We start from the raw sequence: 22,132 nt of genomic DNA, 5'->3' as shown, positions 1-22,132 counted from the left end.
AATACTACATTTTTATCCTGTTTATTTGTGTCATTATTGTCCTCAGGTGATGGAGCAGCAGGTCAGCATTGGCGTCTCTATACCAGCTGAAAGTTCATGACACAAAGTGGTGACAAACTGTCTACAATGAGGCTACTATCAGCTGCAGCTCTTTGTCTGACTAACAATGGAACATGCTTTGTAGACCATTGAATTCATCCTGTGCTGACCATTATGACATTTGTCAAATGGAGATCACACAACAAACATGACTTACTTGATCCTGACAATGTGAAGGCTTCACTCCACTCTGTTGAAGAATATGAGTCATCTCTGCGTCGACTCTTACACATGTAGTCTCCACTGCTGGACTCAGAAACTCTGAATGTCACATCATTATTGTGTGTCCACTGTGTGGGTGTGCTGGGTCCTCTCCATTCATACTCCCACTCAGTGGTTTCACCTCCTTCCTGCACCTCACATGTCAGAGTGATCGTCTCACCTCTGAATATCTGAGGCTAGTTGGGTTGTTGTTTTACAACAACTTTATTGGAAACTGTTTACACATATTAACAGTTGAGATACAAATAGAAACATGAAATCAACACAGAAAACTTCACATTGTACGTTTGATAATCATGAGTGAATGTATATTTCAAACTAAATTACTGAACTCACAGGTTATCCAAATGGTGATATCATTGCTTTCATAAGTGTAGTAAACTGGGTTTCCTCTTGTTCCTCTGCAGCTGTAGATTCCTCCTTGAGATACTCTGATATCTCTGTTTTGTCGATTTCTGATTTGAACTTCAGAGGATCTTTGGGTTCGTCTGAACCACTCATATTTCCATCCATCAGAGCTCTGCACAGAGCAGGTCAGTGTCACACTGCCCCCTACTGGTATGGTTGTTGTTCTTGCTGTGAGTGTGGCCCTGGGTTTACTTGGTTTATCTGCTATGTCTGGAGCTATAAAAAAAACGGAAGGAAATATACACCTGATCCATTATGAAGCTAAAATTAAAAAAAATCCTACATTTTAAAAGATTTTTTCATGTGATTCAAAGTCCCACAAAATAAAATCTACAAATTTCATCACTATAGTTTTTTCTTTTTTCTGCAGTTTAAGATGCTTCAGATTTTTTGCCCTTTTTCTGTCTCAACATGATGACAGAGCTGCAGTAATTCAGGTTGTAGATCTCTAAATAGTCACAGTATAAAAGTTTGTCCAATCTCTGGCCTGAAGAAGTCACACTGGATGTAAGCTAATGCAGTTCACTGTTGAAGGAAACACAATGATGGGTTCAGAGGGATCTGCCTAGTTTCAGGTTTAGATAACAGAAACATCATCACCTTAAATTTTATGAAGCTTTTGATGTTTCTTCTTCTCTTTATTTAAAATTAATTTATTAGTTATTAGTTATTCTTGTTATACATTAAAATACACAAATGCAGTAATAATAAATTACAGTCTGTGGGTATTGCTGTACTGTGTATACTGTGAGCAAAGTAACTTAAAGTTTCAAGTTTTAATGCACCAGAAAAAAAATAGTTTCAATGACAACATTAATTAAATGTACTCAGAATTTTATAATTCAGATGATTTTCAACACAAATAATCACATTATTGGTCATTGAGGACTTACCTACTACAATTATAGAGACAGTATTACTGATCTTTGTATAACGTGAGCTCTTCCTGCGACCAGAGCACTGATATTCACCACCCTGACTTGTAGAATTAATTTCTAATCTGTAGTCCATGTAGAAGTTGTAGGCAAGAAACTGTCGACCATCCTTGTTGGTTTTGTATTCCCAGTCAGTGTCTTTTCATTCATTCATGTCACATTTGAAGGTAACAAACTCTATAACAGTATGCTCATACACTGTTCATATATTGAATAATAAATAAATATAAAACGGTAAGTGAACTGTAGTTAAAAAATAGCCAAACACAACTGAAAGTTAGTGAAGTTACATATTAGAGAGCTTCTAATTTCAATTTTTACCATCAAAACATCAAATGAATATTTGATGAAAATAAAGAGGATGCAGAAATCTGGAGTGTGTCAGATTCAAGGTCTGATTTTGTTTTCTGAGTTTTTTTTAGGTTGAATTTGTTGTTTGTTCATGTTTGTAGTGTTGTTTATTGAGCTTCATTTATTTTTGAGCATTTATGGAGCTTTAGTTCTTCTTGTAATTTAGTCTTAGAGTTTAATTTGTTTCCTCAGTGTTTCCTGTCTCATCCTCCTGTGTCAGTTCCCCTTTGTTAACTGTTTCCCTGTTTAGTTATTAATCCTCACTTTCTGTTTTATTTTGGTAATTTTCATTTCATGTTTTATTTTGTAGTCATTTGTTTCTTGTGTCTTATGTTGAGTTTTACTTCCTTCTCAGTGTGTTTGTGTGTGTGTGTAAAGTTTCACTTTTTATTATTAGTCTGTCTCAAAGTGCATTTAGGTCCTCATCTATCATCACATGACAGGATGAAGAAGTTTGACGTTTTCTTTTCTGCACAGTCGAGATCAATAATTTTATTCAGCTGTATTATGTTCAATGATTTATCCACTAATTAAATATAAAACGCAGAACTAAATTTTGAGAGTCAGTCAAAGCTCACAAACACTGCATTAAGTGGTTCCATATTTTTAAAAATTTTTCTTCCTTATGGAGGAAAGATGAGATCAAATCATTCACTTTTTCATGTTTACAAGTTTTTCAAAATAAGTTCAAATCCAAGCTGTTTTATTCCAGATTAAATTTTTAAACCCACCAGTTTCACTAATGGTGACAGAGTCACTTTCTACTGTGACTGACTTTGTCCCTTTTATACGTCCTCTGCAGCTGTAGACGCCGGCTTCAGAGGCAAGTACTCTGTTTGATTCACCAGCTACTGTGGTCTTCTGATTAAAGTTTATACGGGGTTCTCTGAACCACTCATATTTTAAGTCAGCAAAGTACTTCACATTAGGGCTGGGTATCGATTTCTTTTCCATAACAGATTTGATCCCCAATTCAATTCGATTTAATTTTGACCTGGACAGTCAGAAATATTATAATTCTGATCATTTCCAATCATATACATATTTTTATATCTATGTATAAAAACAAAGCTGACACTTGTGAGGCTTCATCAGAGATATAAACATCACGGCAGATGACTTTGTCTCAAAGTAACTGAGGATAAAACATAGACAAACTGGATTTTCCTGGTCTGGCTTTTTATAGCAGATAACCATCTTAAAAATATTCTGCAGTAGATCAAAAACAGAAGAAAACCATGAATCAACATATGAACATTACCTGATGCTGCTGAAGTGAAGCAGAGAAAAGTTACAGAGGTTTAATTAGAGACACAGCTAAGTGTTTTGCAATGTGGCATAATTTTTAATTTCTTTTTAAAAAAATTTACATTTCTACAGTATTGAACAGCAGAAATTTAGCTTTCTTGTCGGAAGTCATTTAAAAGAAAAAAACAGCGGCCAACAGCACCGTACACAACGGTACACCCTAAAAAATGCATAACTCAACTTCTGGGTAAAAGCCGTAGGTTCGTAAGTTGGGTTATTGCGACTTATTGGTTCAAAAGTCATGACTCTGGAGTTGGGTTGGAAATGTGCCGGGTTCTTCAATTCACTCCACAGCTTGACTAATTCTGTTGGGTCATAGTTTTGGCAGCTTTGATAAAATATTGGGTCAAAATTTTACCCAATCGTTTGGGTTGAAGATAAGCCTCAGAAGAAGCCACAGTCTTCACAAACTGCCATTTTCAACTAGACTGTGACCTGATCAGATATCACTGGATTCCTCTACTATGAAGTAAAACATGCTAAATAAAAAGTGAATTCTAACAGTTTGAAAATCAAAGGGTTATTTTTGATAATGCAATTTATTGGGTTATTCTAGAACTTTACCTACTCATTAAAGGTCTTTTAACAGATAACAGCAGCTAGCTTGTGATGAAGAAAGTTATTTCTACTTAAAAAATGCTTGATATCATCTTTTAAAGTTATTATTTGAAATGAGGCTGAGGTTGCTCTTTTTGACAAACTATTTAGAGATCACTGTATATAGAACAAAGAAAGTATGCGATTGGGTGTTGCATTTGTGGAAAAAAAGGTATATAAAAAAAAGAAAAGGAACACAGTCTATCTAAATGACATCTATGTTAATAACAGCATCTTTTCGTTTTAAAATTTAAAGGCAATGATAATTCGTCCCATTTAGATTTTTTTAAAAATAGATTGTGCCAATATTTTGACCCCTTTTTCCCTCGTTCACTAGACGGCGCAAAGGGCACATGCATCCCTGCACAGCTCGCTTGCTCCTAATGAAAACATGATGGCAACAGGAACATGCCACCACCAATATTTAGCCACCGTCTTCGATCCTCACTCTGAGACCTCGGTAGCTTTAAGGTCCGCCACTCCGAAGTTTACATGTAGTCAAAGTAAAATAAAAAATCTTTATCAAATGTGAAGCTTAGTTTTGATCTGCTTTTGTTGCTGGTTCAGTGAATTTTGGCCAGAGACTGACAAAACCTGCGGCATCAGAATATGTGAGCTGTTGGCTTTCAGGACCGATGGCGTGTCTGTGTACGTGTCGTGGGGTGAGAAAGCTGAGATTTCACAGATTCTGATGTGTCGGGTCCGCGCTTTGTGTTTACGTCTTTGTGTGGAATCCATTTACCTGCTCTCATTTGCTGTTTTAGCTGGTTGGTGGTTGTTGAAATAGTTTTTGAGAGCTTTAACCTGATATTCTGGTGTTTCTGGCAAAATACATTTATATTGAAATATATTATGTTTAAAAATTGACTGAGGACTTAATAAATCAATATTGCACATTTCAAGCTAAAATTGATTTTAATCGGAAAATAGATTTTTTTTAAACTCACGCCTACTTCACATTACAGGTCAGTGTCACACTGCCCCCTGCTGGTATGGTTAATCTGTCTGCTGTCAGAGTGGCCTTCACTCAAAGTTCTGTCATTTAGAAAAAGATCAAAACTATAAAATTGTTGCTCTGAATGCTTAAATAAAGTGAATCATCTGTTTGAGTTTTTGCAGCTACACAATTCAACACAATTAGACAGCTTCTAATCAAAACACCAAATGAGGGATGAAGGTAACAAACTCTATGCGGAGCTGAGAGCAGCATTTGGTTACCATGTTTCATGTTCTTTTTTCTTTAATATGTCATCTATGTGTAGATTTTCATTATTACAACTCCAAGAGGTAATCCAAAAAATCCAATCCAAAAAATCCCACTATATAATCCAGCATACAAACCAACAGCATAACTCAGTGAGATAATCTGCACTACACACACTGTTGATATTTTCAGATCAGATAAACATGAAAAGAAAATCCACATGTATGAAGCCACAGCTCTTCAGTAAATATACAGTTTGTATCGTGGGTGTGTGCTTGAGTGCTCACACACTTAACATGGTTATATTAACATTTTAACCAATAATCTCAGTGAAATGTTTGGTTTATGATCAGAGATGGGCAGCAACGCGTTACTTGTAAAGCGTTGCTGTAATCTGATTACTTTTTTCAAGTAACGAGTAATGTAAGGGATTACTATTGCAAAAACGGTAATTAGATTACCGTTACTTTCACGTAGGAACGCTGCGTTGCTGCGTTACTAAAACCGTGATTTTTTTGTGAGAATGTCTCATGACAGTTACATAAGCGAGTGCGACGTTAGTGACAACAGCTGTGTGCAGATCAACAATGGATAATATATCGAGTGCGGAGAGAGTATGAGCATGCAGCGTTTAAAGCGTGGAAGTACTGACCTTATTTTGAGTTTGATTCCATAAAAAGTGACAAAAACATTAGTGTCCGTTGTGCGTGGGAAGAAAACTTCTTTTTACAGCGAAAAAAACCCCTAAACTTCCAAGCAAGCACCGAGTGCGCTACAACGTAATGTGAAATTCACAGAGAAACTCGCGGATCCTTCCACTGACCGCCGCGGCACACCTGGACCAGGGTAAACCTCCGCCTATCCCAGTCCTGCTTTACAGGTGAAAATAGAGCAACAGGACCGCTAGTGTTTGATTTTATTTATTTTCTGCTGTGTTTTACTTGCATCTATTTGAAAGAGTGAGTGTAAATACAAAAAAAATATTTTATTTTATGTGCTGGAATGTGCAGAAAATAGGTTTAAATGTTAAACAAATTTCTTCCAGTCAGAGAATGTTGCATATAATTTAATTTTTGCTTGATGCATAAAGTTAAAAGATTTAAAGTTTAAAGTTTTAAAAAGAGACTTTTCCATTTGATTACATTTTGTATGATGGATTATGCAGAAAAAGTAGAATTGGACTGAAAGATCTATCGCTTTATCACCTATCCAGGTTGTAAATCGTGTTTTTAAAAAGTAACTAAGTAACTAAGTAATTAATTACTTTTGAAAATAAGTAATTAGTAGAGTAACGGGATTAGTTTTTGGGGGAAGTAATCAGTAATTAGTAACTGATTACTTTTTCCAAGTAACTTGACCAACACTGTTTATGATACAAAATATAACACAGACGACGTCATTTAGAGCAACACAGGAGAAGCTAAATACTAGTTCAGATCAGCACGTATGATATAAATGGAAGAAAAAACTATTTCTCACCTTCACATATTCCATGGATGACTGTACTGAGCACTAAAATAATAAATGAAACATCATCAGACATTATACAACTGACAAAATCACAATAAATATATAAACTGAGGCTTTTTAAAGGTAAATCTTCACACGGTACAGTTATTGCTTATCATCAAATTTCTGTGTTTCTATTAGCTGTCAAACAGGCTGGAAACATGAAATAAACAATCTAGTCTGCTGTGTTGAAGCTGTCAGGTAAACAGGTTAAAGCAGTGATACACTGTAATTGTCACCAGTGAGAAACATTTTCCTTCATCGCTGCCATTCAAACAGTAAAGGTGTGTATTGTACTCACAGAATAACCCCAGCAAACAGAGGAAAGAGTGCCCCATCCTCACGTCCAGCCCTGCACGCTGATCTGCATCTAATCTCAAAGTGTTCGACTTTGCATTGATAATAAATGCAGAACAAAGAGAAGCTGCACTTAATGTAGATAAGACCAGAGTTTATATTCAGCTCCTCCTTCTATCACCTCTCTGTGCTTCCTTCCTTTTACACCAACCTCAAACAGCTCCTGTAGCTTTGACTGCAGCAGTTGTGTGACGTGTTCACATTCAAGCTTTTTCCTGTTTTGTGATACACAAGTGTCTTTCAATCCTCTTAAACAAAGTTTTAATTTTGTAGTTTTTTTCTTAGCTAGCTTCTGTATGAACTTATTTTATATATTTTTCGTATCCAAGAAATTCTTTTTTCTTTTTTTTTCCAATGAAAAAAAAAAGTACTGAAGTACCTGACTTGTACTTACAGAAAAACATACAGAAATGTACGCTTGTTGTTAAAACTTCTCAGTTTTTTGTTTTCAGTTATTAGTTTTGAATAATTTAACTTTGGTTTGATTTACAGATTTATTACATTGTTTAATGAAGAGCAATGATGTTGATCTTACTGAAAGGCTCAGCTTCTCCATCACAGACCAAACTCCTCCTGGATGGAGCAATTTAATGTAACTGCAGAGTCCAGCAGACAGATAAATATGAGTGAAGCATAAAGGTTTGGTTACAAAAACCATCATGTGTTACAAGTTAAGATTTTGTGGGTAGAAATAGAAATTATTTTATTTAATTCACAGATAGATGAACTTTTACAGCGCGCCCATACAGAGACTTAAAGGCAGCTGCTTTTCAGCGTGAGAAACAAGCTGTTCACATTTTCTCATGATGCCCACAAAGATTTCTTTTTCCTTTACTGTCTTATCACCACAATGATGCTATTTATGTTTGTTTTCACACACTGCCATGCATACTTTAATGTAGCAGTGAAAATCATTACTATTATTTCAGTACAGGCAGGTCATATAGACATGTGTCATGCACACAAAGGTAAAAGTGAAATTTCCACTCTGCTCAATTCCTTGTTAACTTTCTGCTGTGTGCTTAACATAAAACAAGACATCTGCTAAGCTGAAGACTTCAGGCTGAAACCACAGGCTGCATTTCCTCCTTTCATGGTGAAACAAACCACAAGGTCTGCCAGTAGATAAATATAAGCCTGTAGCAGAATAGACAAAGACCAAAAACTGTCTTTCACACACAGATGCATTGTAGCTGCTCAGAAGGACTAAAATGTCACATTTGCAGTTTGATGTTTTATTATTGTTTGATGTTGTTGCTTGAATAAAAAAATCACTTTTCATGTGTGAATTTACTGGAGTTTTATTTCAATGTTTTAAAAGTTTTACATAAATTAAAAACATAAAACATTCCCAATGTGGAAAACCTTTCAAAAGATGAATTCAGAGACACAAACATGGATCAAAAACAACTTGCACTGGTGCTCAACAGCTCAAAATGTTTTCACGTCTTTAACTGAGGTTAAGCAGCACAATAAATACCACACTAAGGGAAAACACATTTCAGCAGTTATATATTTAAAAAGAATCTTTAATGAACTGAATCATTGCTGAGAAAAATTGGATAAAAATACACTAATAACGTTAGTACATTACAGTCCTCTGTGTCAGATACATGCAGACTGCTGTCATGCTCTGTAAAGTTAGTGACTGTATTGCAAACAATACTCATGAAGATAATCTGGTGAACATCTGTTTATTTCAGGTTTCCGTGACAACGCTGTTACAAACTGTTTAAGTAATTGTGTTGTTAGTTTGTGGATAATCTCATACAGGAAATGAAAATCAAACATAAACATAAAATGTTAAAATGTAAAAAGATTTTATTTCTACCTTCTAACTACAGATACATAAAATGATCAGAAACACAAAAATATAAATGAAATACATTTAAACATATTCACTGCCTATGATTTTATTCTTATTTATGTACGAGTTCTTTAGACAAACACAGTTAAAGTATTTGTTGGTCCCATATCAGTATTTACTTGTGAAACACTGCAAACACTGACTTTAAGTTGTGCTGTCAGATACTAAAGATCACATATTTCACACTTTGTTCTCACTGCTGTTGGAACATGTTAGATACATTCAAGGTTTATTACAAAATCTTTACAAATAACTGAATATAAAGAGCATGAATATTAAATAGGAATACACCTACATTTGTTTTATACTAAAAGACAGCAATATGTCTATATGATATTATGATGTAATATTGTAACTGTACATAAAGCTGAGCATGTCTGATATTTGGGGAGCAGAGGAGCAAGAGTGGCTTCATAAAAAGCTTCTTCTTGGCTTTGCTGCTACAGCTCTCCTCACTGACCTGTAAGACAAGCACAAAAAGACAAAGTGATTTCCAACATGTAAAGATATTATGAGCTGAAGACATTTAATAATGTCAAGAATAAATCAGCCTGCAGCAGAATTACTGAGAGAGCTTCCTGATGTGACTTCAGAATAAACTGCTGCATCAGCTGCAGGACTTGATTTTCCTGTCAATGAAGAGAAGATCATTGAAAACAATAATATCATTAACCAGGAGGAAACTGGATGTCTCCACTAATGCAAAGATAAAAGTGTATGATAGATTTTAATCAGCTGATGAATTCTGAATACAAATATAAGTTGTAAAATAAGCAGATTTACATTTTAAATCTATATTGTTCAACATGTTTATCTATAATTAGATAAACATGTTGAACAATATTCAGTGGAGATGATGGCAGACTTTGCTCACCTTTGTTTTTCTTGGCTTTTTCTCTTTTGGGCTGTTTGACCTCAGCATACATCAGACTGTCCTCTAAAAGAGACGTCAGAGCTCAGGACACATTTGTTCAGCACAGATATGATACAAAGATGTTGGATACATTTGAAATTTAAACGTTTTACAATTACAGTGAAAGAAATTCAAGTGAAAATCATTTGTTGCCTGTGACACTTCAGCTTTGCATGTGTGTGTTTTGTGATTGAGGTCTGGGTCAGAATCTGTGGATGCTGTGATTCAGTAAAGCTGAAACACTGATTAGTAAGTGAATAACTAAACTCCATGTTGACCTATAATTACCTGCAATATAATGATGTGATGACACATTCAAGTACAAACACTGAATGAGACTGTTGTGACTGTACCTGCAGCTCCCGTCTTCACATTAGTGTAAACAGCACTCTGCTCTGGTTTATGATGCTTCCCTGTTAAGATGATTGAATCCACAAAAGAAAAAGTATTAACACATTTTTAAACATTTCAAAAACTTTCCAGGCTTTTTTTCTACATTGTATATGTTTTGTGTACTCACGCTTAATTCCAAAGTTTTCAAGTTCAATATTAGAGTAAATGACATCTGGGGGTTTATCTGCACCTGAAATGTTCATATTTTAGTTACACAACTGTAAACCAATGACATGGTGCCAGTTTCCTTAACTTAAAAGACAGTTTCATCTCTAGCTGCTCTGTGCTTTTCACATGATATACTGCACCAGTGTTTCAGTGGCTCACACATGAAAACCAACATGACACATTTTTCAAAGATAAATGAAAAAACAGAAAAACCTTTTAGAGAGTTTCATTAGTTGTGTTTAAATCAACACCAGGACTATCAGATATTTTCAGACCATGAACCCATCATGATGTTACTGTTTGTGTTGATCTGATATGAAACAATAACATTTGTGGATTCTTTCAGTCGAGTTAAAGAAACAATCAGGTTGTAAAATCCTGTTTGTTTCTGATCTTTTGTGCATGTAGTCAGTTGGTTATTTGGATGTTTGTCCAACTGGATTTTAATAAAAAACTGAGCACAAACTGAATCTAAGACATGTGAAGGTTAATAGAGATCTGGAAAGACCAGATGTGGGGAAGACAAGCATCCTAGGGTCATCTGCAGGGACAGTAGGGAGACAGGCAACAGTGTGTAGCAGGTGTCTTCCTGCATGTGCTTCCTTTAAGGTCCCTGAATGGTTGACCCGGGTTTTGGTGTTTTGTTTTCTCTGGTTTAATATTTTTTGATCATTCTTGGTTTCATTGTATTGTATTTTTTTTTTTATTGTTGACATTAGGGCTTTCTCTTATAATGTTGTGTTTACATTATGGTTATCTTTTTATTTTTTAGTTAATGAGAGGTTGTTTATCCCCTTGTGTATTCTCACTCTGTTCTTTATCTCTTTCCATGATTTGTCTACGGTCTCATGTGTCTTAGTCCAGGTCTCAGTGTGAGTCATTTCCTGTTTTATTCTCCCCTGTATCTTGTGTCATTCTGTTAACCTGTTTTCCATTAGTAACTAAAACACGGTTTTCAGGGTTTTCCATCAGATCATAGAACTATTTTAGTATTTACTCAGCCGGAGTTCCAAGTGAACTGAGGTGATCCCAAAATGCGACGTCAATAGAGTACATGCTGATTGACTGGTCAGTGGCATCACTTGATGAGTTATGAGAGCTTCTTGTTGATAAAAAAAAAGCCATGTTTGAAACCCGTCAACCCCGAAATGGTTACACATGCAACACCGTGGTCCCCGAGTCTACAGAAAGCCACAGACCGAGCAGCAGGTATATCATCGCCATGATGTTCCCCTTTGTTGTGTCATTTGTGACACATACTCATTAGGTCATGGGATGCTCGGCCACGTCACTATGACGATGACCACACACATTAGGTGGTACTTGAGCGTGATGGAAAACCACTCGATCTGAGTAATTACTAATGGAAAAGAGGCTTTAGTTATCACCAGCTGAGTTCACACCTGTTACTCATCATCTCATTATCATGTGTTTTATAAACTGCCTCAGTTTTCCTTTGCTTTTTGTCACATCTTTCCTCATAGTTTGTTTTCCTAAGATTTGTAGAAATGTGGTTTCCAACTTTTTAAAAGATTTGGATTTGTACTGAGTTTAATTTCTACAGTAAAGTTGTCATTTAGATTACTAACCCTGAAACATTCCTAATAAAATATATGAATAAAAATAAAAATAGAAAAGAGGCTCTTACACTTGGACTGTCTGCAGCGATACAACAAGAGCAGGAGAATAATAATGAGAGAGACTCCACAAACCAGTCCAACAATCAACCACACAGGAGATGAAGAGCTGTCAGCTCCTGACACAGTTACTGTAACAACAAACAATAATTAATTATTACTTAATTAATTACATTAATTATTATAACTTACATTATATTTATTATTTCATGAAAATTTCATAAAGTGTCTCAGAAAATAGAACCAGGAAACTTCAAGCCTTAAAATAAAACTCATTTACAAAAATCCATCAGATGTTTTGATCCTGCTCACCTTTAACTGACATCCAGCTCTGTGCTGACTCTCTTCCTGAGTACTGACACTTGTAGAAACCTTCATCAGACTTTGACACTGCAGAGATCTTCAGCTCCCCTCGGGGATCATTTTGAATAAGTTTGTCATTGTGATAGAAAAACACATTGGAAAGCATTTTTTGTGTTCTCAAACTGCAGCTCAGACTAACAGAAGCTCCCTCAGTCACAGGATGAACAGGACTCACCAGGATAGGACCATTACCATCATCTGTGACACAATCACACACAATTGTTTCAGTCACATCAGCTGGTGCACACTTTTAGAAAAAGCTGACAACAAATAATAAGAACAGATTGTACAAATGTTTTTCATCATGAAGATCTGATTTTGTGTATTTAAAAATTGCTGTATGTGTTTTATTTTTACCACATAATGACTTCACATACAGCAAAATTGGGACAAATGTTCATGTGATGTTTAAATCATTCAAATCCAAGAAGTAAATGTATAATAACATACTCTGTAGAGTGATGTTGACTGCACTGCTGAACTCTCCTGATCCAGACTCACACCAGTACACTGCAGTATCTGACTTTGATGTGTTGATGTTACATGTGGATCCAGTCATTCTCCTACAGTCAGAGTACAGTCGGCCGTCCTCAGAGAACTTCCTCACTCTCCACTCAGTGAAGTTTCCCTCACAGGTCAGTGAGACAGAGTCAGAGGTGAAGTGTTGCACTCTGTCAGGACTCACTGTGAGAGACGCTGCTGAATGAACATCTGGAAACAACATGCAGTGAAGAGACAAAGCTCACAGATGTTAGGATTCAAAATATCACAGTGAATATATACGTCTGACTTTTGTGTGGTTCACAGGAGTCCTGCTAGTTATGCAGCCAGATTTACAGACTTTCAAATCATCAACATGAAGATTAATATTCCTCAAACTGACCTGCAGACCAGACAAACTTTGGTTGACTGTGATCAGTGTGATACTCTGGGTCTCCTCTTCCAGCTCTGCACACATATCCTGCTGTGTGTGTCTGTCCATGAATGATGTAGGAGTCCTACAAGTACAAGGTACTGCTGTCTGAGCGCAGGAAAGACTACGCCTGGGTTTTACCAGGGCGACTCGCACTACTGTATCTCTCGACCAGTTGGGCTAGAGAGAAACGGTTACTAAAAGATGAGAAGATAAACGTTAAGAAACTTTACGGTGCATCATTAGAATGCATGTTCAAAGACGGTCGGTAAGAACTGATGACACATGGAGCAGAGAGCCAGGTGTGGAGAAGTGACAACGCCCCAAAACGACTGGAGATTTGCAATATAAAAGGGAGGATATGTAAAAAATTGAGTGGGCTAGGCTCCAAAACGTTTTTGCCCTGCCTCTTAACCTATCACTTCTGAGTTATGCCCCAGACCCCCTACAACCCGGATAAAGATGGGAGGTCCAGTGTCTTGACTGTCCTTCTTCTGGAAATCAGTTTTTCTGTTCAGTATGTGAAGCAACCACTCACAAAAAAAACTGTATCCACGACAGAGGCCACAATTGATGTTTTTTTTTTTTTCAAACCTCTTCCATCCACTTCCTTAGCAGTGGTTGATGAAAGCTGCAAAGCTGAAAGTTGCGGAGCCCCGCAAGGGACAAAAAGAGAAAAAAAATTCAGATGAATTAAGATGAACTTTTGCGAGCGCTCGCAAAACTTTTGCGAGATTTTTTGCGAGACCCCGTGATTACTAACTAACAGTCACACTCATTCATAGCATGCATAGATGCATCAGAGAGCAACTTGGGGTTAGTATCTTGCCCAAGGATACTTGGCATGCAGACTGGAGCCAGGGATCAAACTGATCAGTAGATGACCTGCTCTTCCTCCTGAGCTACGGCCAACCCCCTGTTCTTCCGAGGAAAGAAATGTTGGCAGCTCTGGTCTGTGTGGCAGGGTTGTGAATTCAACAGACAGTCTGCAGCAGGCTCTGCGCAAGTGCAGCTCAGCAGTAAATAAAACAGCTTCCAGATTTGGCTACATCTGTGACTTCAGTAACACTTTAACATAAATACTAGTAAGCATTAGTGATGTATAAGCAAATATTTACTTAATCTGTCATAAAGCTTTTCTCCTCCATTACTACACGTTAGTGTGTAATTTATAAACACGGGTAACCACATTATTCTTTATTAAAAATATTTATATAATAAGTTTAATGTTTAATATTATAAATGATGATTTAATAATTTTTAAATAAAGTTTTACATGAAGTACAAACCTATTACTATGGTTCATGGGGTCACTTTGAATTACCATTTGGACAACAGAAACTGTTATAGACTAAATTTAACATTACAGCCTCCTGTTAACCTCTTGTGTTGTTAGTTTGGAAATAATCTTATACACTGAACCAAAATCAACATAAAACGTTCAAATGTAAAACTATACACGTAGAAAATTATAAATTAGGAAAAAAACAAACAGAAAAAAATACATGAAACATATTTATTGCATTTAAATTCATACAGTACCGATCATATCATTTGTATCAATTTAGACCAATAAAGTAAATATTTGTTGTTGCCCACACCAGTACGTCCTAATGTGATTCGTGCTATCAGATACTAAAGATCACATATTTCAAACTTTGTTCTCACTGCTATTGAAAAAGTCTTTAACAAAAGTTTTAAGAATGAATATAAGAAATACCTGACTATAAAGCATAGAACTCAAATATGAATATACCTCCATTTACTTTTTGCTATAAGTAAGTATATGATATTATGATTTAATATTGTAACTGCACATAAAGCTGAGCATGTCTGATATTTGGGGAGCAGAGGAGCAAGAGTGGCTTCATAAAAAGCTTCTTCTTGGCTTTGCTGCTACAGCTCTCCTCACTGACCTGTAAGACAAGCACAAAAAGACAAAGTGATTTCCAACATGTAAAGATATTATGAGCTGAAGACATTTAATAATGTGAAGAATAAATCAGCCTGCATGGCAGCAGAATTACTGAGAGAGAGTAAAAACAAGAGAAAACTGTTTAGTTTGGGGACATATAGATGGAAAATACCATACTGTACAATAACAATATCATTCTGTATATGAAGCAGACAAACTTACACTAAACTCTGAACGGCCCTCGATGTGTATAAGATCGGTTTAAGTGCTGACCAGGATGAAGAGAGTTGTATTCATGAGTTTCATTCTGGTTGACTCCATGATTTGTGGAGGAGCCCGGACTGTGACTCTCAGACTGGATCGACCTGAAACATGAAATAAACACAATAAACTCAAAAGTAACTGATGTTTGTTTAAAATAATAATAAAAAGTATTTTACCAACCTGGTGAAGCAGGAATCTGTGAAAGAGACAAATGTTATTACACATGTTTGTGATGTAAATTGTTCCATTTATATTTTGTGGCATGAGATCAGAATACATGTATATGTGTAAATAATTAAAGTGTATGTAGTAAATAAACTCTCTAATACAGCATGAAAAGAAGAGGCTCTTACACTTGGACTGTCTGCAGCGATACAACAAGAGCAGGAGAATAATAATGAGAGAGACTCCACAAACCAGTCCAACCATCAACCACACAGGAGATGAAGAGCTGTCAGCTCCTGACACAGTTACTGTAACAACAAACAAAAAATAATTATTGTTCAACTTTTTTATGTTTAACATTTCATAACATAACTTTATAAAAGATCCAGTTAATCTATTTTCCTTGACTAGATTCTGAGTCAACCCTTGCTATATTTAAATGACTTGACTCCCCACAGTGAACACATCGACACAAGCCCAGTCTCTTAAAATGTCCTAACAAACTCACCAGTTTTGTTAATCTGAACTTCCTGGCTGTCCTCTGTGTAGTAAACTGGGTTTCCTCTTCCTCCTCTGCACCTGTAGAGTCCTTCCTGTGAGACACTGATTTGTCCATTTGAGTGGAAAACTGCATCTTGTGTGGTCAGGGGTTCAGTGTAATTTCCACCTCTGTACCAGTAGTATTTCCATTCAGATGATGATGATGGGCTCACAGAGCAGGTCAGGGTCACACTGCCCCCTACTGGAACAGCTGTGTTATCAGCTCTCAGTGTGGCCTTTGGTTTATCTGCAGTTCAGTTTAGACAAAGAACAAACAAATAAATGACTGAATTTAAATAATTTAAACAACTAAATTGAAACGGTGAACATAAACAATAAACAATAAATTGTAAACTAATTTTGATTGACAATGTGAAACTTTTATATTTTCTTTGCTGTATTTAAAGAGTAATTTGTCATGGTCTGGTGACTCCGTGTTTAGGTTTTTGATTCTTTAAGATTTTGTTATTTTGTGGTTTTTCATGGTTTTGCCTTTTGTATTTCTAGTTCCCTTTGTTATTCTTTAGCCCTCAGGTTTTTTGACTGTCCCTCTCGTGTTCCTTGTGTTACGTCTAGTGTTCCTTGTTTCTATTTTCATGTATTTCCTGTTTTCCTTTGACAGTCCCCTGTCCTGCGTCAGCGTATTCTGTTTTGCTTCCTCGCTGTCTCATCTCGTCAGATTAGGTTCACCTGTGCCTCCCTGTTGTGTGCCCTGTTACGTTACGTTTCCCTTTATTCCCTGTCGGTTCATCTGCGTTTTTCCTGCTTATCACAAACTGCATTTCCCATGCCTCAGGTATTTAATTTCTTTATTATAGGTTTCTTTTTTTTTTGTCACAGTTTAGGTTTTTTTTGTTTTGTCTTCCAGACGTTACATAATTAAGGATGTATTAATAACCACCCCATGCAGGAGACTGACAGCACTGAGCAGCTCCTTCAGTGGCAGGCTGCTGCACCCACGGTGTGGGACAGAGACACTCCGCAGGTGTTTCCTTCCTGCTGCTGTCAGACTCCACAACAAAGACTTGGCAGCTGACCAAACACACACATCCACACATGTGCAATAACACTAAGTACAATTCGCTTTTTCTGACAACATTGTATTTTATTCAGTTGTATATAGCATTTCTATTCTGTTGTATACAGTATTTTATTCTATTATGTTGTACGGTACAGTGGTCCCTCGCTATAACGTGGGTCAACTTTCGCGCCCCTCTGTTTCGCAGATATTTTTTGTGCAGTTTTGCATGCTTTTTTATTTTTTTATTTTTTTTACAGCGCATTGTGTTCTGCGTCCTGATTGGCTGTAGACCATTGTCAGTCTATCTTGTGCAGTGTCTCCTATACATAATGTGTTCAGCTTGTCAAATTTACATAAATCTTCGATCGCTAGCAGTGTGACTCTGAAGTGCTGTACTGTATGTTTGTAAGTTTTCTCCCCAACAAACACAACAATGTTGATGAAATGTTTTGCACCGTCAAAGGCAATCTCAATATGCTAGCCTCCTGCTGTAGGTGACTGGTGTGGTGAGGATAGTAGTCATAGCAACAGTAACATTATTTTGATGTTTTTCTTTTAACTTCCCTCCCTCGATTTTCCTCCATCTGCTGCTTTGCCCTGATGTCTTTTTGACATGAAGCTGGTGTGGCTCCAACCCTGAATATTTTCACTAAAGCTCCAAATCTGATTGGTCATCATTGCTTTTTGTATTAAACCCAGTCATGTGTCTGTTTTATTTTAACAAATGGCAGTGCTTTATGAGATCACACGCCAGAATGACTTATTCTTTCTTATAAAAATTGTAGATTTGCTGCTATTTGTTGGAAATTATCATTATTATTATTATTATTAGTAGTAGTAGTAGTAGTGTTAGTATTTCTGTTTATTTCTGTAAGTTTTGTCCTCAGGTGATGGAGCAATGCGGTAGCATTGCCGTCACTATACCAGCTGAAAGTTCATGACACAAAGTGGTGACAAACTGTCCAATAATTATTGTGTGTCCACTGTGTGGGTGTGCTGGGTCCTCTCCATTCATACTCCCACTCAGTGGTTTCACCTCCTTCCTGCACCTCACATGTCAGAGTGATCGTCTCACCTCTGAATATCTGAGGCCAGTTGGGTTGTTGTTTTACAACAACTTTATTGGAAACTGTTTACACATATTAACATTTGAGATACAAATAGAAACATGAAATCAACACAGAAAACTTAACATTGTATGTTCGATAATCATGAGTGAATGTATATTTCAAACTAAATGACTGAACTCACTCTCAATGGTGACATCATCACTGGGTTTCCTCTTGTTCCGAAACAGCTGTAGATTCCTCCTTGAGATACTCTGATATCTCTGTTTTGTTGACCTCTGATTTGAACTTCATAAGTTGTTTGGGTTCGTCTGAACCACTCATATTTCCATCCATCAGAGCTCTGCACAGAGCAGGTCAGTGTCACACTGCCCCCTACTGGTATGATTGTTGTTCCTGCTGTCAGTGTGGCCCTGGGTTTATCTGCTGTTATGAAAAAGACGGGAAGATAATGTACACCTGATCCATTATAAAGGTTAAAAAAAATCCTAAATTTTAAAAGATTTTTTCAGGTGACTCAAATTCCAACAAAAACAAAATCTACAAATGTTTTCATTAAATTGTTTTTTTTTTCTTTCCTTGCAGTTTAAGACATTTCAAATGTTTGCCGTTTTTCTGTCTCAACATGGTGACAGAGCTGCAGTAATTCAGGTTGTAGATCTCTAAATAATCACAGTATAAATGTTTGTCCAATCTCTGGCCTGAAGAAGTCACACTGAATGTAAACTAATGCAGTTCACTGTTGAAGGAAACACAATGATGGGTTCAGAGGGATCTGCCTAGTTTCAGGTTTAGATAACAGAAACATCATTTTAAACAAATTTTAAATTGTCTTAAATTTTATGAAGCTTTTGATGTTTCTTCTTCTCTTTATTTAAAATTAATTTCATCCACAGTTATTCTTGTTATACATTAAAATAACACATGAAATAATAATAAATGACAGTCTGTGAGTATTGTAGTACTGTGTATACTATGAGCAAAGTAACCAGTAAAATACAGTAGTTCTTGTTAAAGTTCAAAGTTTCAATGACAACATTAATTAAATGTATTCAGAATTTTATGATTCAAATGATTTTCAACATGAATCATCACATTATTGGTCACTGAGGACTTACCTAATACAGTTACAGAGACAGTATTACTGATCTTTGTATAATATGATCCCTTCCTGCGACCAGAGCACTGATATTCACCACTGTGACTTGAATATTTAATTTCTAATGTGTACTCTTTGATTGTGTTGTAGGCGATAAATTCTCGACCATCCTTGTTTGTTTTACAGGGAGTGCAGAATTATTAGGCAAATGAGTATTTTGTCCACATCATCCTCTTCATGCATGTTGTCTTACTCCAAGCTGTATAGGCTCGAAAGCCTACTACCAATTAAGCATATTAGGTGATGTGCATCTCTGTAATGAGAAGGGGTGTGGTCTAATGACATCAACACCCTATATCAGGTGTGCATAATTATTAGGCAACTTCCTTTCCTTTGGCAAAATGGGTCAAAAGAAGGACTTGACAGGCTCAGAAAAGTCAAAAATAGTGAGATATCTTGCAGAGGGATGCAGCAGTCTTAAAATTGCAAAGTTTCTGAAGTGTGATCATCGAACAATCAAGCGTTTCATTCAAAATAGTCAACAGGGTCGCAAGAAGCGTGTGGAAAAACCAAGGTGCAAAATAACTGCCCATGAACTGAGAAAAGTCAAACGTGCAGCTGCCAAGATGCCACTTGCCACCAGTTTGGCCATATTTCAGAGCTGCAACATCACTGGAGTGCCCAAAAGCACAAGGTGTGCAATACTCAGAGACATGGCCAAGGTAAGAAAGGCTAAAAGACGACCACCACTGAACAAGACACACAAGCTGAAACGTCAAGACTGGGCCAAGAAATATCTCAAGACTGATTTTTCTAAGGTTTTATGGACTGATGAAATGAGAGTGAGTCTTGATGGGCCAGATGGATGGGCCCGTGGCTGGACTGGTAAAGGGCAGAGAGCTCCAGTCCGACTCAGACGCCAGCAAGGTGGAGGTGGAGTACTGGTTTGGGCTGGTATCATCAAAGATGAGCTTGTGGGGCCTTTTCGGGTTGAGGATGGAGTCAAGCTCAACTCCCAGTCCTACTGCCAGTTTCTGGAAGACACCTTCTTCAAGGAGTGGTACAGGAAGAAGTCTGCATCCTTCAAGAAAAACATGATTTTCATGCAGGACAATGCTCCATCACACGCGTCCAAGTTCTCCACAGCGTGGCTGGCAAGAAAGGGTATAAAAGAAGAAAAACTAATGACATGGCCTCCTTGTTCACCTGATCTGAACCCCATTGAGAACCTGTGGTCCATCATCAAATGTGAGATTTACAAGGAGGGAAAACAGTACACCTCTCTGAACAGTGTCTGGGAGGCTGTGGTTGCTGCTGCACGCAATGTTGATGGTGAACAGATCAAAACACTGACAGAATCCATGGATGGCAGGCTTTTGAGTGTCCTTGCAAAGAAAGGTGGCTATATTGGTCGCTGATTTGTTTTTGTTTTGTTTTTGAATGTCAGAAATGTATATTTGTGAATGTGGAGATGTTATATTGGTTTCACTGGTAAAAATAAATAATTGAAATGGGTATATATTTGTTTTTTGTTAAGTTGCCTAATAATTATGCACAGTAATAGTCACCTGCACACACAGATATCCCCCTAAAATAGCTAAAACTAAAAACAAACTAAAAACTACTTCCAAAAACATTCAGCTTTGATATTAATGAGTTTTTTGGGTTCATTGAGAACATGGTTGTTGTTCAATAATAAGATTATTCCTCAAAAATACAACTTGCCTAATAATTCTGCACTCCCTGTATATTCCCAGTCAGTGTCTTCTCCTTCATTCATGTCACATTTGAAGGTAACAAACTCTCCGATGAAAAAATTGGACCAGCTGGGTTCAATAGTTAGCACAGCATCTAGAATTCAACACAACCACAAAGTTAACAATCTGAAACACTTTTATGCACGAACACAATCTGTGACTGTATGTTCATACACTGTTCATATATTGAATAATAAATAAATATAAAACAAGTGAATGGTAATTAAGATTTATGCAGTATTTTAAGATTAATATTTAACAAATAAATTAAAATTTAAAAATTTAAAAAGTGAAAACTGTTCAGTCACCTTGAGCGTGTCCAGTGCAGACGAGCGTACAGAGTACTACAATAAAGACAGAAACTTCAGACATTATCAAACTAAAGACACTCAAAATTGTCTGTTACCGCCCGGCTCGGCTACGGATGTAGGGAGGTAACACCAGAGACAGCCCCAGTCAGTGTCAAAGGTTTGGGCTTTGTTAACAGAGGCAAACACAAAACACACACAACAGAAAACCGGCAGCGGCAAGGCTGGGAGCAACATGTAGGGAAGCGGCCAGTGCACGCGTCACCACTAACACCTTAGTCACATATCAAGTGAAGGGTCATAATCAGAGTCTCGAGAGGCGACCGGGGTGGGGGGGAGAGAGAGCTGGCAGCCTCAGCACCTCACAAAGTCCCTGTTTCACTTGGCACGTCATCCTCCTTTTATAGCTATGGAATGCCAGGACTGGCATGAAAATGAATTAATTAAATGCACCGTTGAATAATTAATTTAATGTGTCATTAATTAATGAAAATTAGAATTTATAAATACGTATTTAATTAATTAATTATTGACACATTTAATTATTTTTTGACACATTTAATTAATTATTTATTTATTTTACATTTTAATTAATTATTGACACATCTAATTAATTATTTATTTATTTTACATTTTAATTAATTATTGACACATCTAATTAATTATTTATTTATTTTACATTTTAATTAATTATTGACACATTCAATTAATTATTTCATGGTGTATTTATTTATTTCATTTTGGCAGTCCTG

General features: G+C 36.5%; 2 long non-coding RNA genes across 2 annotated transcripts in view; both read right to left on the bottom strand.

Annotated features, from left to right (window-relative positions):
- Nucleotides 1-8,969: 8,969 nt before the first annotated feature.
- Nucleotides 8,970-22,132, bottom strand: part of LOC102079958 (killer cell immunoglobulin-like receptor 3DL1) — a 77,454-nt gene continuing 64,291 nt past the window's right edge. Inside the window, exons 7-11 of the long non-coding RNA XR_002061315.2 lie at nt 10,291-10,353; nt 10,124-10,183; nt 9,732-9,794; nt 9,424-9,486; nt 8,970-9,317 (exon numbers count right to left, since the gene is read on the bottom strand). This is a non-coding gene — a long non-coding RNA (killer cell immunoglobulin-like receptor 3DL1). The remainder of the gene's footprint in view (nt 9,318-9,423; nt 9,487-9,731; nt 9,795-10,123; nt 10,184-10,290; nt 10,354-22,132) is intronic.
- On the bottom strand, nt 15,383-15,820 carry LOC112846255 (uncharacterized). Its single transcript, XR_003219146.1, has 3 exons — nt 15,777-15,820; nt 15,604-15,619; nt 15,383-15,524 (listed from the first exon to the last, which is right to left on the bottom strand). It is a non-coding gene; the product is annotated as an uncharacterized LOC112846255 (long non-coding RNA).

Source organism: Oreochromis niloticus, linkage group LG3, assembly GCF_001858045.2.
Source record: "Oreochromis niloticus isolate F11D_XX linkage group LG3, O_niloticus_UMD_NMBU, whole genome shotgun sequence".
NCBI lineage: Eukaryota > Metazoa > Chordata > Actinopteri > Cichliformes > Cichlidae > Oreochromis > Oreochromis niloticus.
This window is presented reverse-complemented; position numbering and strand designations above follow the sequence as displayed.